This window comes from Aquarana catesbeiana, linkage group LG09 (genome assembly GCF_042186555.1).
Source record: "Aquarana catesbeiana isolate 2022-GZ linkage group LG09, ASM4218655v1, whole genome shotgun sequence".
Taxonomy (NCBI): Eukaryota; Metazoa; Chordata; class Amphibia; order Anura; family Ranidae; genus Aquarana; species Aquarana catesbeiana.
In genome coordinates this window covers 283,912,578-283,929,029 of record NC_133332.1, presented here as the reverse complement: position 1 = coordinate 283,929,029, position 16,452 = coordinate 283,912,578, and the positions used below count along the sequence as shown (strand labels likewise).

The 16,452-nt window shown below is 42.4% G+C and overlaps 1 protein-coding gene across 1 annotated transcript in view; it reads left to right on the top strand.

Moving 5' to 3' along the window:
* The window catches only part of ADGRD2 (adhesion G protein-coupled receptor D2), a 1,056,485-nt gene that overhangs the window by 153,163 nt on the left and 886,870 nt on the right, over nt 1–16,452 (top strand). The gene's annotated exons all lie outside the window — the stretch shown is intronic.

Below are 16,452 nucleotides of genomic sequence, written 5' to 3'. Positions count from 1 at the left end.
ACCTTAGCTTCCCCTTTCGAAAAACTCTGTATGTCTAAGTCCACGATTCCATATTCCATCTCTGTGTTGTATGGGATGTTGCAGTCATTGGAGAGTAGGGGAAAGCCTATCTACATAAGAGACTGGGAGAGAGACCTGCAGCATGTATTTACTGAGGCACAACTTGACCACCTTTACCACCTCACTCACACAAGCTCTGTGGATAGGAAAATGCAGGAAAGTAATTTTAAATTACTTACCCATTGGTATAAGGTTTCCCCTAAGCTAGCTAGAATGTATCCAATTTTGCCAGATGCTTGTGCGAGGGAGTGTGGGCATTGGGGCACATTCCAACTCATTTGGTGGGAGTGCCCCAAGTTACATTCCTACTGGCTAGAAATTTTGGATATTGATTTAGCGGACTACCCGCTGGAGTTACTACTTCATGTCCCCACCATTCCTCTCAGCCACTACCATAAGTCGGTGCTACCCCACCTTCTAAATGCTGCTAGGCGTCTCATTCCGGTATCTGGAGAAAACCTCAAATTCCGAGTTGGGCAGACTGGATTCACCTAGTAAATGATAATATTGCTGGGGAGGAATGGATGGTGATATGTAAGGACCACCATGATAAGTTTTATGGTATATGGGCCACGTGGATACATTACACCAGTAAAGCCACTTCAGGCTCTCAGGTGGCTCTGCCTAATCCATATCCGGTACCAGACAAGGTCTGGGGTTACCTGAAGCCTAGGATCTATAGGTGTCATTGTCATTAACTGTCTTACAGTAGATGGACCAATTCTGGACCTTTGTACTTGTTCACATTTAGCCGACCTTGTTATATAGTAGAGTGCTACTTTGACCCCCTTATTTTCTCCTATCTGTAACCTGTCCTCTAACCCCCCCCAGTCATCCCCTCTCCTGCATCCTTACCTATTGTTCTTTGGTCTTATGTCCATGTTAAAGGTTCTGAGTGACAATTGGCTTTGGACTAGTGGGGGGCTATTTGGGGCAATATATTGTTGTCAGTATTCATCAGATGTAGCATGATTATAATGTTCTCTTTGCCTCGATACCTCTCATTTTGTCGCTGTTTTATGTACCACAACTGTTCTCTACCTGGCCCTGTTTAGTTTTCCAGTGTTCTCAATATGTTTGTTTTGTGATCTTTGTATACTAAACGGTGAAAAATCTAAATAAAGATTACGAAAAAAAAGAAGATAAAAGCGAACAAAACTAGGAAAACTAAAAGGATATGGGATGATATTAAAGAATTGGAGAAAAAGAATGGAATCATGATTAGACCAGCAGATAAAGGAGGAGGATTGGTAGTTTTAAAGAAAATGGAATATGAGGCTGAGATGAAAATAATTTTAAATAATAAGAGTACCTATAAAAAAAATTACCAGGGGACTCCACTCACAAATTAAAGAGCAAATTATTGGATGGGATTAAGAAGGGTAAGCAAAAAACATTTTAGATAAAAAAGAGGCCAAATATCCCAAATTGAAAGCCCCTAGAATCCCTGTTATATACCAATTACCATCACTCAGGAAGACCGATTATTAGCTGGATACCTTCATTATATTCCCGGTTGGGGGAATATCTACAGTAGATATATTTCTCCAACCATTGGAGGAAAAAGTGAAAACTTTTTTGAAAGACAGTAGTGACATTATTTCTTTGCTGTAAGACGTATCTGTTAATGTATCCACACTGCTGGTTACAGCAGATGTGGCGTCATTATATATTAATATTAGACAGGACAATGCGTTGGAAGCCATTAGATGGGTATTACATGGACAAACTAATTTAAAACAATCTCAGATTCAGTTAATTTTGGAAGGTTTGGACTTGGCAATGTCTAATAACTATTTTTGGTATGGAGGTGATTTTTTTTAATCAAATAAAAGGCTTTGTTATGGGGGCAGGATATGCCCCCAGTGTAGCTAATGTGCTTCTAAACAAATTTCATAGTTTAATAGTAGGTGAGGTTGAAAATAGTCCATCAAGTCTAACCTATGTGTGTGATTATATGTCAGTATTACATTGTATAAATAGGAGGAGGAAGACATTTTTCTTTGAGATCCTGGCCACAGCTAGTTTTATCAAAGGTTTATTGATGATGTCATGTTTAATAAACTGGCCACCAAAACCCACTTTAAGATGTTAATAAAAATTGGTCATTTCCACCCAGGGTTGTCATCACCCAGGATAGATTAGGGCTATACCTAAAGGCCAATTTGTACAAATTAGGCGTTATTGTGGTCATGATTATAGTTTTCATTTTCGATCGGATATGTTGATAAAAAGATTTTTGAAGAAAGCATATAAAAAACAGGACTTTTTGAAAGTTAGAGCTGAGGTAGGGAAAATGAGCAGAGCTGATTTACTTTTAAAAAAGTTGAGAGGCGATAAGAAAATTGATTTAGCTTGTATTACTGGATTCAATATACAATATAGAACTGTGGAGAAAATTGTTAAGAAATTTGGCAAATATTATTGAAAGATAACACTTTGGCCACCACACTGGTGAGATAACACACTGGCCACCAGTGTGTTAACACACTGGCCACCAAGATAACACACTGGCCACCAAAACCCACTTTAAGATGTTAATAAAAATTGGGACATTTCCACCCAGGGTTGTCATCACCGAGGATAGATTAGGGCTATACCTAAAGGCCAATTTGTACGAATTAGGCATTATTGTGGTCATGATTATAGTTTTCATTTTCGATCGCATATGTTGATAAAAAGATTTTTTGGAGAAAACATATAAAAAACAGGACTTTTTGAAAGTTAGAGATGAGGTAGGGAAAATGAACAGAGCTGATTTACTTATAAAAAAGTTGAGGGGCGATAAGAAAATTGATTTAGCTTTCATTACCGGATTCAATATACAATATAGAACTGTGGAGAAAATTGTTAAGAAATTTGGCAAATATTATTGAAAGATAACACATTGAAAAGTATCCTCCCCAGTAAACCTTCTTTCATATATAAAAAAGCACTGGCACTAAGGAATGTGATCGCTTCCTTGAGCGTATGGGGTTCAATAGGTGTGGTAGATGCCTATCCTGCAGAACCACTGGTAATAAGAAAAGAAAGATAGACGCTTTTGATTCTGTTAATTGTAGGGAATACAAATTGACAAATTCATCACTTGCAGCCAGGGGCGGACTTTCCCTTGGCCCGTCCCTGGCCTCGCCCCTACATTTTGCACAAAGTACAACTTCTGCTTTTTTTTTTTTTAATGGGACCTGGAGGGGGGTTTCTCTCTAACAGTGTCCATTAGAGAGTCTCTGTTAGAGAGAGAGACCCCCCTCCAGGCCCCATTAGAGAATACAAAGGAGTATAATGGGACCTGGAGGGGGGGCCTATTCTCTTTCTAACAGAGTGTACGGTGAACACCGTCATTCATTCTGGTCCTCACAGGACCCCCTCCTTGTGCCATGACTCTCACCCCTGCCCCAACCTCTCACAAATTATAAATAAAATTTGAACTGTGTAGAGCTCATCTTACCTTAACTATGGGTACTGTAGCTGTGGCTGATTCCCACATCCTCTGTGGCTAGCTGGTTCCAACATCTCTTTGGCTGGCTGGCTGGCTGGCTCCCACATCCTCTGTGGCTGGCTGGCTTCCACATACTCTATGGCTGGCTCCTGTGGGTGGCTGGCTGACACCCTGCTGTGGCTGGCTGGCTCCCTGCTGTGGGTGGGTCACCGTGGGTGGCTGGCTGGGTGGCTGGCACCCTGGCTCTGTTGTGGGTGGGTTACTGTGGGTGACTGGCTGGCATCCTGGTCCTGCTGTGGGTGGGTCACCATGGGTTGTTGGCTGGCACTCTGGCTCTGCTGTGGGTGGGTCACCGTGGGTGGTTGGCTGGCACCCTGGCCCTGCTTTGGATGGGTGGCTGGCTGGCACCCTGGCTGGCTGATGTGTCCACTCCTCTTCCGCCATTTTGGGCAATGTTTGCCGATGTGAGGGAGGGACTTGGAGGGAAGCGGTGGTCTGTGCCATATCCAGGATGGTAGAACTAGAAGGTTTGCAGCAGGCCCTGTGCACGGAGACGTGCGGCACAACACATAATGACATTGCGTGCGTGTGCGGGTCCTCTCTGTGTCCATTTGAGAGTCTATGTTAGAAAAAGCCCTCATCAGTGCCCATCAGTGCAGCCTCCCCAGTGTCCATCAGCACAGTCTCATCAGTGCCCATCAATGCAACCTCACCAGTGCCCATCAGTGCAGCCTGATCAGTGCTCATCAATGCAGCCTCACCAGTGCCTCTCAATGCAGCCTCACCAGTGCCCATCAGTGCAAACTCCCCAGTGCCCTTCAGTGCAGCCTCACCAGTGCCCATGAATGCAGCCTCACTAGTGCCCATGAATGCAGTCTCACCAGTGCCCATCAATGCAGCCTGACCAGTGCCCATCAATGCAGCCTGATCAGTGCCCATCAATGCAGCCTCACCAGTGCCCTTCAATGCAGCCTCACCAGTGCCCCTCCATGCAGCCTCGACAGAGTGCCCCTTAATGCAGCCTCACTAGAGTGCCCCCTCCATGCAGCCTCACCAGAGTGCCTCTCCATGCATCCTCACTGGAGTGCCCCCTCCATGCAGCCTGATCAGTGCATGGGGGTTAGAGAGGAGTGACGCTGGATCACACAGCGGGTAACTCCCCCTGTGACGCATGGCGACCGCTGTCATCGGATACCCCGCCTCCTTTGTTAGACGTTGCACGCATTGGACCAGTGAGACATCAAAAGAGCTAGTGCAGAAGACGGGACTTCGGATGACAGTGGTTACCCTCCGAGGCAGCACTGGGGCCCGTGTGGGCCCAAAAAAAGGTAATGAGGGGCCCGCGGCAGCAGAGTTTTTGTCCCTGTTTCAGCACTGAAGGTTCCAGCAGGTGGCGTTGGCGGGCCCCCTTCAGCGCCCGGGCTCTCGGACCACGACCGAATGGACTGACTGGTCAGTCTGCCCCTGCATGCAGCGCAAAATATGTTACCTACCTTTTAACATGTCCCAGTGGTTTGAGATACGTGGGAAGGACTATAAGATGTCAAAAACATGTCAATGAGCATGTAAATAACATAAAAAAGAGATTCAGGCTACATAGTGTATCTAATCATTTTAAATTTGAGCATAATAAGAATCCTTCCCATCTGAATTTTTATGGAATAGATAGGGTGTTGAAACACTGATATGATATGAGACAACAGATATCGCAAAAGGAGACCAGATGGATATATGAGCTTGAAACGCTCATGACATCTGGTCTCAATATTGATATAGAGCCTAACTGTTTCTTGACTGACTTTTATTGTTTATGGTTCTATATATACATTTTTATTCTTTTTAGAACCCTTACACTTTATATATATATCAAATGACTGGCATACATTATGAGCATACATTATGAGCATACATTATGAGCAACCAAGGTGGGAGCAGTAATGATGTACAGTAACCTCTAGCAACAAATCAGTGAGCGGTAATAATGTGCACTGTGCAGTAACCTCTAGCAACCAGGGAGTGGTAAGGATCTGAAATAAAAAGAAAAACTGCGCTGCAGAGCAAAAAAGGTCAAAGGTAAAAGCTGCACACAAAATACACCAATATCTGTGTATACCATGGAAAATAAAAAATAAATAAAGTGCGCTAATTATATGAAAATACACACATAGATGTGAATACATGTGGGTGGTAGTGAAAACCACAATCTACTGAGAGCAAGTAAATGACTCCATGAGTGGTAGAAATATATAAGTGCCAATCATAAAAACTCAAATAAAAAGGAGAAACAAAAAAAAAATGTGTACATGTGAAGTACAATAATATTAGTAGCGTGAAAATCTGAAAATCAAAAAAACTCAGTCCATGGGTTCAAACATAAACAGTTCATCAGTGAAAAAAAGCTTCCATCCACTATACAGCTCAGCAGCAACCAATCCCCCTATGAGTGGATTGGCAAAGGAGAGAGATGTGCAGGATGGTGCAAATCCACTGGCGGTGACTCCAATAAGTGAGAAAAGTGATAAAGGTGGACTCTTACCCTCCGTGTTGGACCCCCTCCTTGGCAGGGTCTATCAGGCATGCAGATTTTTGCCCTCTGCAGGGACCGTGTGATGAGAAGATCTCCCCAGCAGCTGTCAGGAATGTTGTCTCTGATCCGGGCTGGTCCAAGTGAGACGCCTGGAGAGGGGGGAAGGAAAGCTCTCTTGCTGTCTCGGGTCACGGCCTCTAGCAACCAATCAGTAAGCCTGGACCAATCAGTGAGTGGGGAGCATTTGTTTATGTGTACATTGCTACATTTTTTTTTTAGATATAGACGGGTTGAATCCTGGCCGGTTCAACAGGAACTGGCCAAGATTCAAACCATGTATGGGCAATTTAAATTTAAATGCGATTATCACTAGCATCTGTTATAGCTGCTAGCAATAATATCTGAGTTCACCCGGCAGGGATAGCTTCCCCTGTTGGGAGACAAGAATGGTTTCGCAGGAGGGAATCCCCTGTTGACACTGACTGTGCTGGGAATCTAAATCATTCAACTCACCATAAATCAGAATCAGTGAGACCCCTGAGCTTATCACCTGCCACGTCGCCTGCCACCAGCAGAGTCTGTCCTTGCATCAGGTGTCCCCAGCAGAGTCCGTCCTTGCATCAGGTGCCCCCAGCAGAGTCCCTCCTTACATCAGTTGCCCCAGCAGAGTCAGTCCTTACACCAGTGTCCCCAGCCTCAGTCCTTACATCAGTGTCCCAGGCAGAGCCATAGTTACCCCTGTGTACATAGTTACTCCTCTCCTCCTAGTTAACCCCCGTACATACTTACCCCCCTGTACGTAGTTCCCCCCGTGCATAGTTACCCCCACTGTACATAGCAACCCCCCATGCATAGTTACCCCCCTGTACATAGTAACCCCCCCTGTGCATAGTCACCCCCTGTACATAGTAACCCCCCCTGTACATAGTTACCCCCCCATACATAGTGACCCCCCTGTACATAGTTACTACCCTCCCCCTGTATATTACAGTTACATCGCTGCCTGGGCTTTACACTGCGAGGGACAAGAGCAGAGCAAACTCCACGAGCGGCGCCGTGTGTTCAGTGGAGGGGCGATCCGTGCAGCTAACCCCAGCTTCAGAATTGTGAAGAGAGAAGCTGATTCATTGGCTGCACGGATCGAGGCCCCTCCCCTCTCCACTGAACACAAGGGGAACAATCTAGCGGCGGTGCCAACGGCCATTTTGTTGTCAGCTGCTGCAGAGCCAAACATTCCTGATTTCCCTGGATAAAAAAGGCAAAATCCCGAATCGGGACAACCTCCAATCGGAACGAGGGTCCCAAAATCGGGATTGTCCCGGGAAAATCGGGACTGTTGCCAACTATGGATGACCCTACCCACAACCTGCTTATTAGAGACATCATGAAGAGTCAGGTGATTTACTAAGGAAAGTGAAGCTAGAGAAGAAGTAAAGTCTGCCTCAAATAGCCAGTCACAGGCTGCTAAAATGGAAAAAAAATATCATCAAACCTCATGCCATTGCACTTTAGAAAATCACCTAATTTGTTTAATAGAAATGATGGTTTTTATGCAAAGAGCATTTAGTACCATTATCTTTTTTAACAACTAAAATGTTTGTGACAATGAAAATGATGATAATCACATTATTATTGTGCGTTTAAAATACAAATGGTAAGCCAGGCTTCCTAAGGCAAGGCCGAGCACTGAAAGGTTGCTACAGATATGACAATTACCTTAAATGTAATGTTTGTTATAAGTGCTGCCTTCATTTAAGTAGTTTATATAGAAACAATTAACATCTATTACCCTTTATGTGCTCTGCATTAAATTAACAAAGCGCACACAAGGAACAGCTCTGTTTAGTTCTTGATGAATTTCTGTTGTAAACAATGAGACTGAAGGCTGTAAAAATGAATATATGGTATATGAAAACAATAAAATTAATGTCAAAATGGCTAGCTAAGGCACTGGAAGTAAACCTGGCAAGAAGGCCGTTATTTGTTTAGCAAGAGGCCCCCTTCTGCCGATTTCATTCATGTAATGAAATGCTTGCCTCAGAGATAGGTCTTTCTCAGATTAAAGTAGAAGCAGCTTTCAGTATTAGATTGGAGTCTTTGGAAGTGCAGGGCAACAGCCACACATTATAAAATGTTTTATACATCTACTATTCTAACTATATTTCAAAAGCATATCTAACCCCAGAGCTAACAATGTCATATAATACAGTGTACTTGTCCTAAGATGTGGTTGCTGCACTAGTTTTCTTTTTTAGACATTTTTTCTTTTGTTTCCACCTAGTGATTTGGCTAGTAACACACTTCCAAAGATGACAATGCTCACTTAGGCCCCATTCACACATTGTTTTGTAGCTTGAAGCCTGAAGCTATGAAACGCTAGAGGGGGAAAAAAATGGTGACCTTTTGACCTGTACAAAAACTTCGTAAAAAACGCGGCAAAAATCGCCCTAAAATTGGGCAGCTTTCTGCCTGAAAACGCTACGCTCAGATAAGAATGCAGCCTTACTGTATGGTATATATGTAAAGGAGCAGCATCGTCACTCTGCTTGACCCCCAGTTTGAACTACAGAACACATGACCCCTTCATTCCCATAACAAAGTGCAAAGTAGGGATAGGATTGAAATTCAGTCAGAACACAAGTCTGAACGAATACTCTGAATGAATACTTGGCTGTTCGCGTGTTCATATGAATGCCCGAACACTGACCTGTTTGACAAGAACAAAGGGACAGGGTTAGTTTAAAAAAATAAAAAACAGTATGAAGGTTCCCCCCATAATTCATACCCGGCCCATTAGGTCTGGTATGGATTCTAAGGGGAACCCTGCACAAAAAAAAGTGTCAGGTCCCCTCCAAAATCAGACCTTTATCAGAGGATGCAGCCTGGCAGGCCAGGAAAGGGGGAAAGGGAATTGTGAGCATGCACCCTTCCTTCTCCTGAACCATACCAGGCAACATGACCTCAACATGAGGAGGGGGGTAGCTTGCCAGGGGAAACTCCCCGGAAAAACACCTTATCCCCATGTTGATGAGGACAAAGGGTCTCTTCCCCACAACCCTGGCCTGGTGGTTGTGGGGGTCTGCAGGTGGTGTGGTGGGTTATAAGCACTTATTGATAATTAACGCTTCCAGATCCCTAAATGCTCCCCCACCCGCAGACTCCTACAACCCTGGCCATAGGGACAAGGTGCTTTGCCAGGGGATCCCTCCTGGCAAGTTACCCTTCTTACTAAAAAGTATAAAGTCAGCGCTCAGCAAGAAACAAACAAAACAAGAAAGGCAGCAGCTAGCACAAAAAGGTCTATAAACCACCAAAAAAAGTAAAAGCAGTGCAGTGCTCAAAACCAACTATGCAGTTCAATTCTGTAAAATTAAAAACAATGCAGTGCTCAAACACTGAGTTAAATAAACCAAATAAAGTTTAACAGTAACAAGTGCCCCTTGTTAGTTCCTTGTCGCAGTTCAATTTCTCCATATATCACATAATTTTTCTATATGTAAAAGAAATAAAGGTGATAAAGTGAAGTGGAATTTTTTTTTAAAGCAAAACACTGCAGTGTTCAAGCCCAAGTAAGTGTGAATCCAACCAAAAATTTAAAAAGGTGTAGTAATGACAAGTGTGCCTTTAAATAACATGAAACGACAAATAGTAACTATGCATTTCAATTCAGTGAAAGTAAAAACGATGCGGTGCTCAAACACTGCGTTAAATATAAATCAACCAAAAAATAAAGTGTAACAATAACAAGTGTACCTTTAACCACTTCAATACCATGCACTTCCCCTATTCCTGCTCAAGCCAATGTTCAGCTTTCAGTGCTGTCACTTTTTAAATGACAATTGTCATGCTACACTGTACCCAAACAGAATTTTTATCATTTTGTTCCCACAAACAGAGCTTTCTTTTGGTGGTATTTGATCACCTCTGTGTTTTTTTTTTTTTTTGATAAACAAATAAAAAAAAGCAGAAAATTTTGATTAAAAAAAAAGTTTTTTTTGTAAAGAGCCTTCCTCAGAGGCTCTTTACCAAGATCGGTGTTGCGGTGTGTCAGACTGCCACGCCGCTCCACCACTTGCCATGCTGCGCGCCCCCACGGACGCGCGCCGGCTGTTATCCTGAAGGACATCATATGACGTTCAGTCAGGATATCGGAACCAGTGCCCGGCTGTCATTCTGCTATAGGCCGGGCGGAAGGTGGTTAAATAACATGGAACAGCAAATATGTAGTTCAATTTATCTATATGTCACATATGTTCCATATGTAAAAAAAATAAAGGTGATACAATGAAGTGAGAAACATGTGTCCGTGTATCCTTTAAATATAAATATCTGGGCAAGTTCTGGTTCAATAGTACACTTCGCCACCATGTGAACCACCACCAACACAATGCACTTAAGCAGAGGATGTGGCTGCTTAAGTTATAGGCAGCACATAGGCATTATGATAGTTCCCAAAGGAACAGATCACAGCGTCTTATCAAAAGCGGTTTCCTATAAGGCTGATGACTCTCTCGTAGTAGCATCAGTAAACCTATCGCTTCCAGGGCCAGCAGGAGTACTGTGGAGCTATATGGAAGAAGTGCTCACCACAGTAGCCAGAAGTACTCACATAGTGTAGTATTTTTAATAAAATGGTTCAGCAAATATCAGTAAAAAAGTAAATAAAAACTTACAAAGATGGCTGCCCCATTCATGAACCATGCGGCAGGTTGATGTCAGCACTCTACTCAACGCGTTTCACAATCTAGCGCGTCATGTGCAAGGTAGAAGGTGTGAGGTCGAGGAAGGTCACCAATTTTCATTTTCATATCAGCACCGGGAAGAAATATGAGATAACTTCCTTCCTTAAATGTAACACTAGATTTGTTTTCTATCTACTATCTAATGTCCTTGCGGCCAACGGTATTTTGGCAGGACACACTTACTCTGGGTTTGAGCACTGCACTGCTTTTACTTTAAGTTACCATTCTTGTTGAGGGCATGCATTGTTCAGGAAGAGAGGGGGCACATGTTCACCCCCCCTTCCTGGCTTGTCAGGCTGTATCCACATGTAAGGGTCTGGTGTGGATTTTTGTAAACCTGTGCATGGGGTTCCCCCTGGAAAACCAGAATAAAATATTTGTAGATGAAGGGAATCCTTGGTCGTTTAAAAACAAAAGAAGCAGCTAGAAACTGTCATTTTGCCAACAATTTATACACACTTTTTTCTTTGTCAATGTCGGCCCTCCTGCAGTAGGTTGTATACATTGTACACATAAGCCACTTCACAGCCAGGGTCATGGCATCCCCTGGCAAGTTATTTGCATATACTATTTGTAGTGGCATGGAGGAAAATGTCCCATGCAACCCAGCCCATTCATCCCCTGTGGCGATACACATATTCTAAATCTGAAAATCTATAGCCCACAGGAATAGAAAAATGCCACTGCCTGCAACTGAAGTCTGTTTATTTTTATTCTCTTTATCGTTATCTCTACACTATTATATATTAGGTGTTTATCTTTAGATGTTTATCTATTAGGGAGGGTGTTTTACTTCTCTTTTGTTGAAACCACACCTATCCTTTAAAAGTAAAATATTCATAAACCTATTCAAACATACTATATATAAGAGACTAAAAAGTCCAAGAGCCCCTCACCATGTTTGTTTCATGCTAATGGTTTTTCAGTACTCAAAAAACTATTTTATCTGCCACTCCCCACACTTCAAAGCATTGTTAAAAAAATAAAAGAAACCCTGAAAATATGTTTTGATGTACTGCTTCTAGCACAACAAAATTGAATGTCAGTCCATTCCAGCATTGTAAATAGGGAACATGGATGGCCTCAGCAAAAAAGATTAATTGAACTGAACTTATTCATCCTTGAGAGGAGGAAATTCATGGATTAGCCAACAAAAAATATTTTTTAGCTATTTGTGGAATCTGTTGAGCTAAGTCACCTGCCGACACCTTATAACTTTAAGCCACAAGATGGTCCTTGCATAGTTCTGTTGCATATTCCTGCTCCCCCCGACAATTGTATAATATGAAAATTTCCAAAAATCTAGAAAGTGAAAATCATGGAAACCATGGCAACTGCACAGACGCGGCAACTCAAGAAATCTCAGTAGCTGACTCTTTAATGTGTGATAGGATTACTTTGTATAAATATATAAATGATCTAGTTAAAAATGAAATGGCAAGTTATGCTTTTTTAATTCAACATATAACACTCAAGGGCACTCCTTGCAAATGTAATTAAAGAGGTACAACCTTAGCATATGGAAAAGGCTTCTTTACTTAGAGCTGTGATAATGTGGAATAGTCTTCTACAGGAGCTGGTTCTACCACATTCGTGGATAGTTAAATAAAGGGGTTTGATACAGTTCTAAAAACACAAAAGATACATGGCTGCTTACAGGTATAACAAATACATATCCTGCAGTTACTGAAATACCTATACAGAAGGAATTTACTTTACATGTTGAAGCAACTTGACAACATTTATTTGCCTTACTCTGGATCAACTAAGCTAAGGGTTCTAAGATTTTTTTTTCTTATTATTATCATATAATAACAGATCAAATCAATCACCTAAATTTATTATAAGAACAAAAGGTTAGTTGGTACAGAGGGAATAAGAAGAAAGAGAAAGTTAGATGACATTTTCTAATTTGTTTGCAGCATATAATCTCCTTTTTAATATTATCATTATAAAGGATTAACTGTATACAGCACCAACAGTTTGCACAGCACTTTACAAAATGAAGGCAGACAGAGTATGATTACAATACAATTCAATACAAGAGGAATCAGAGAACCCTGCTCATTAGAGCTTACAATCTAAAAGGAGGGTCAAGTGATACAAAAAGTAATACCTGTGGGGGACAAGCTGATAAAAAAAGAAAATAAAAGTTGAATTGTTGGGTAGAGGCAGGATAGGCTTCTCTAAAGAGATAGATTTTCGGGGATAGAGTGGATAGAGTAGGACATAGTCAACAGATTGGGGTAAGGAGTTCCAGAGGATGAAAGAGGCAAGCATGGAAAGAGGTGATGAGGGAGCTAGAGAGCAGGAGGTCTTGAGAGGAGGGGGAGAACGGTTTGGTTGATATTTTGAGACAAACTTAGTGATGTAGCTTGGAGCAAAGTTGTGAATGGTTTTGAAGGTTGCTGTTAGTATTTTGAATTGTATTCATTGGATGAGTGGAAGTCAGTGGAGGGATCAACAGAGAGTGGTAGCAGGCACTGGACAGTTGGTAAGGTGCATGAGACTGGCAATAGCATTCTTTGTGTCTTTTTTTTTTTTCCAGTTCCATTTTCTCCTAAAAATTCCACAGTTATCTTATAATGTAAGACTAAGCTAGTAGGGATGAGTCAAACGTATCTGGTTTTGATTGGAGGAAGGTTCCACAAACTGTGCTGCTCTGAGCAATAATTCAAACGCTATTGAAGTCAATAGGAGCCGAATCTTTAAAATCAATTCTGGTCAATTTTAAGGAAGGGAGGGTAAAACAAATGGTATTAGAGCTGGCACTCTCCTGGGGACATGTCCCAATGCAAAAAAAAACCCTAAATTTTTAATTCTGCTCAATTCATTTTTATTAATTTTCTTGAATTCTCAATGTTAAAAGTAACATTAATAACATTTCAGAATAATAGAAGAAGCAAAAACTCTCACATGAGCAAACATAACATTGATGTACAGTATAGTAAAACAATGAACATTCAAAGCACAGGTGAGCCAGGGCTATGTAATACAAAGACAATTATAGGAGTAGTAATCCAGTATGAGGTTTGCCCCAGGTGCTAAGAGTTAGTAAAAAGAGCATATTCCGCGACTAAGCAAAAAAACAAGAAAAATGATTTGAAAGAAAAACACAGACCCTGACACATTTGTGCAGATCCAAAGTCCTGTGAGGTAAAGTAAGTAAAAAGGAATTAAGAAGGGAGGGAAAAGAGGAAGAAAAGGTGACTGGTCTTGTATTCGTCCCTTTCTGTTGGGTCCCTCCCACTGCTCTGCTTTCTGAACAGGGAATGTGCAGCACTGTAATGATATTTCTACTTTTACAACATAATAACTGGGTTTTAATTTGGTGGACACAAAAATATTATATCTGGTGTGATTATAAAAATATCCAATATACACTATATTGTCAAAAGTATTGTAACACCTACCATTACATGCACAGGCGCTTTAATGGCATCCCAGTCTTCGTCCGTAGGGTTCAATATTGAGTAGGCCCACCCTTTGCAGCCGTAACAGCTTCAGCTCTTCTGGGAAGGCTGTCCAGAATGTTTCGGAGTATGTCTATGGGAATGTTTGACCATTCTTCCAGAAGCGCATTTGTGAGGTCAAGCACTGATGTTGGACGAGAAGGCTTGGCTCGCAGTCTCTACTCTAATTCACCCAAAAAGTGTTTTATTGGGTTGAGGGCAGGACTCTGCGCAGGCCAGTCAAGTTCCTCCTCCCCAAACTCGCTCATCCATGTCTTTATGGACCTTGCTTTGTCCACTGGTGCGCAGTCATGCTGGAACAGGAAGAGACCATTCTTATGCCCCGTACACACGGTCGGACTTTGTTCGGACATTCCGACAACAAAATCCTAGGATTTTTTCCGACGGATGTTGGCTCAAACTTGTCTTGCATACACACGGTCACACAAAGTTGTCGGAAAATCCGATCGTTCTGAACGCGGTGACGTAAAACATGTACGTCGGGACTATAAACGGGGCAGTGGCCAATAGCTTTCATCTCTTTATTTATTCTGAGCATGCCTGGCACTTTGTCCGTCGGATTTGTGTACACACGATCGGAATTTCTGACAACGGATTTTGTTGTCGGAAAATTTTATCTCCTGCTCTCCAACTTTGTGTGTCGGAAAATCCGATGGAAAATGTCCGATGGAGCCCACACACGGTCGGAATTTCCGACAACACACTCCGATCGGACATTTTCCATCGGAAAATCCGACCGTGTGTACGGAGCATTAGACTGTTCCCACGAAGTTGGGAGCATGAAATTATCCAATATGTCTTGGTATGCTGATGCCTTAAGAGTTCCTTTCACTGGAACTAAGGGGCCAAGCCCAACCCCTGAAAAACAACCCCACACTACAATCCCCCCTCCACCAAATGATTTGGACCAGTGCACAAAGCAAGGTCTATAAAGACATGGATGAGCGAGCTTGGGGTGGGGTGGTGTGAGTCCTGACCTCAACCGATAGAACACCCTTGGGATGAATTTGAGCAGAGGCTGCGAGCCAGACCTTCTCATTCAACATCAGTGCCTGACCTCACAAATGCGCTTCTGGAAGAATGGTCAAATGTTCCCATAGACACACTCCTAAACCGTATGTACAGCCTTCCCAAAACAGTTGAAGCTGTTATAGTTGCACAGGGTGGGCCAACTCAATATTGAACTTTAATTACTAAGACTGGGATGCAATCAAAGTTCATGTGCATGCAAAGGCAGATATATATATATATACATATACACACAGTATCTCAGAAAAGTGAGTACACCCCTCATATTTTTGTAAATATTTTGTTATATATTTTCATGTGACAACACGAAATTACACTTTGCTACAATGTAAAGTAGTGAGTGTACAGCTTGTATAACAGTGTAAATTTGCTGTGCCCTCAAAATAAATCAACACAATAATGTCTAAACCGCTGGCAATAAAGTACACCCTAATGCCCCGTACACACGGTCGGATTTTCCGACGTAAAATGTGTGATAGGACCTTGTTGTCGGAAATTCCGACTGTGTGTAGGCTCCATCACACATTTTCCATCGGATTTTCCGACACACAAAGTTTGAGAGCTTGCTATAAAATTTTCCGACAACAAAATCCGTTGTCGGAAATTCCGATCGTGTGTACACAAATCCGACGGACAAAGTGCCACACATGCTCAGAATAAATAAAGAGATGAAAGCTATTGGCCACTGCCCCGTTTATAGTCCCGACGTACGTGTTTTACGTCACCGCGTTTAGAACGGTCGGATTTTCCGACAACTTTGTGTGACCGTGTGTATGCAAGACAAGTTTGAGCCAACATCCGTCGGAAAAAATCCTAGGATTTTGTTGTCGGAATGTCCGAACAAAGTCCGACCGTGTGTATGGGGCATAAGAGAAAATGTTCAAATTGGGCACAAAGTATCAATATTTTGTGTGGTCACTAATTTTTTCCAGCACTGCCTTAACCCTCTTTGGCATGGGGCTTACCAGAGCTTCACAGGTTGCCACTGGAATCCTCTTCCACTCCTCCATGATGACATCACAGAGCCGGTGGATGTTAGAGACCTTGCGCTCCTCCACCTTCCATTTGAAGATACCCCACGGATGCTCAATAGTGTTTAGGTCTGGAGACATGCTTGGCCAGCCCATCACCTTTACCCTCAGCTTCTTTAGCAGTGGTCATCTTGGAGGTGTGTTTGGGTTC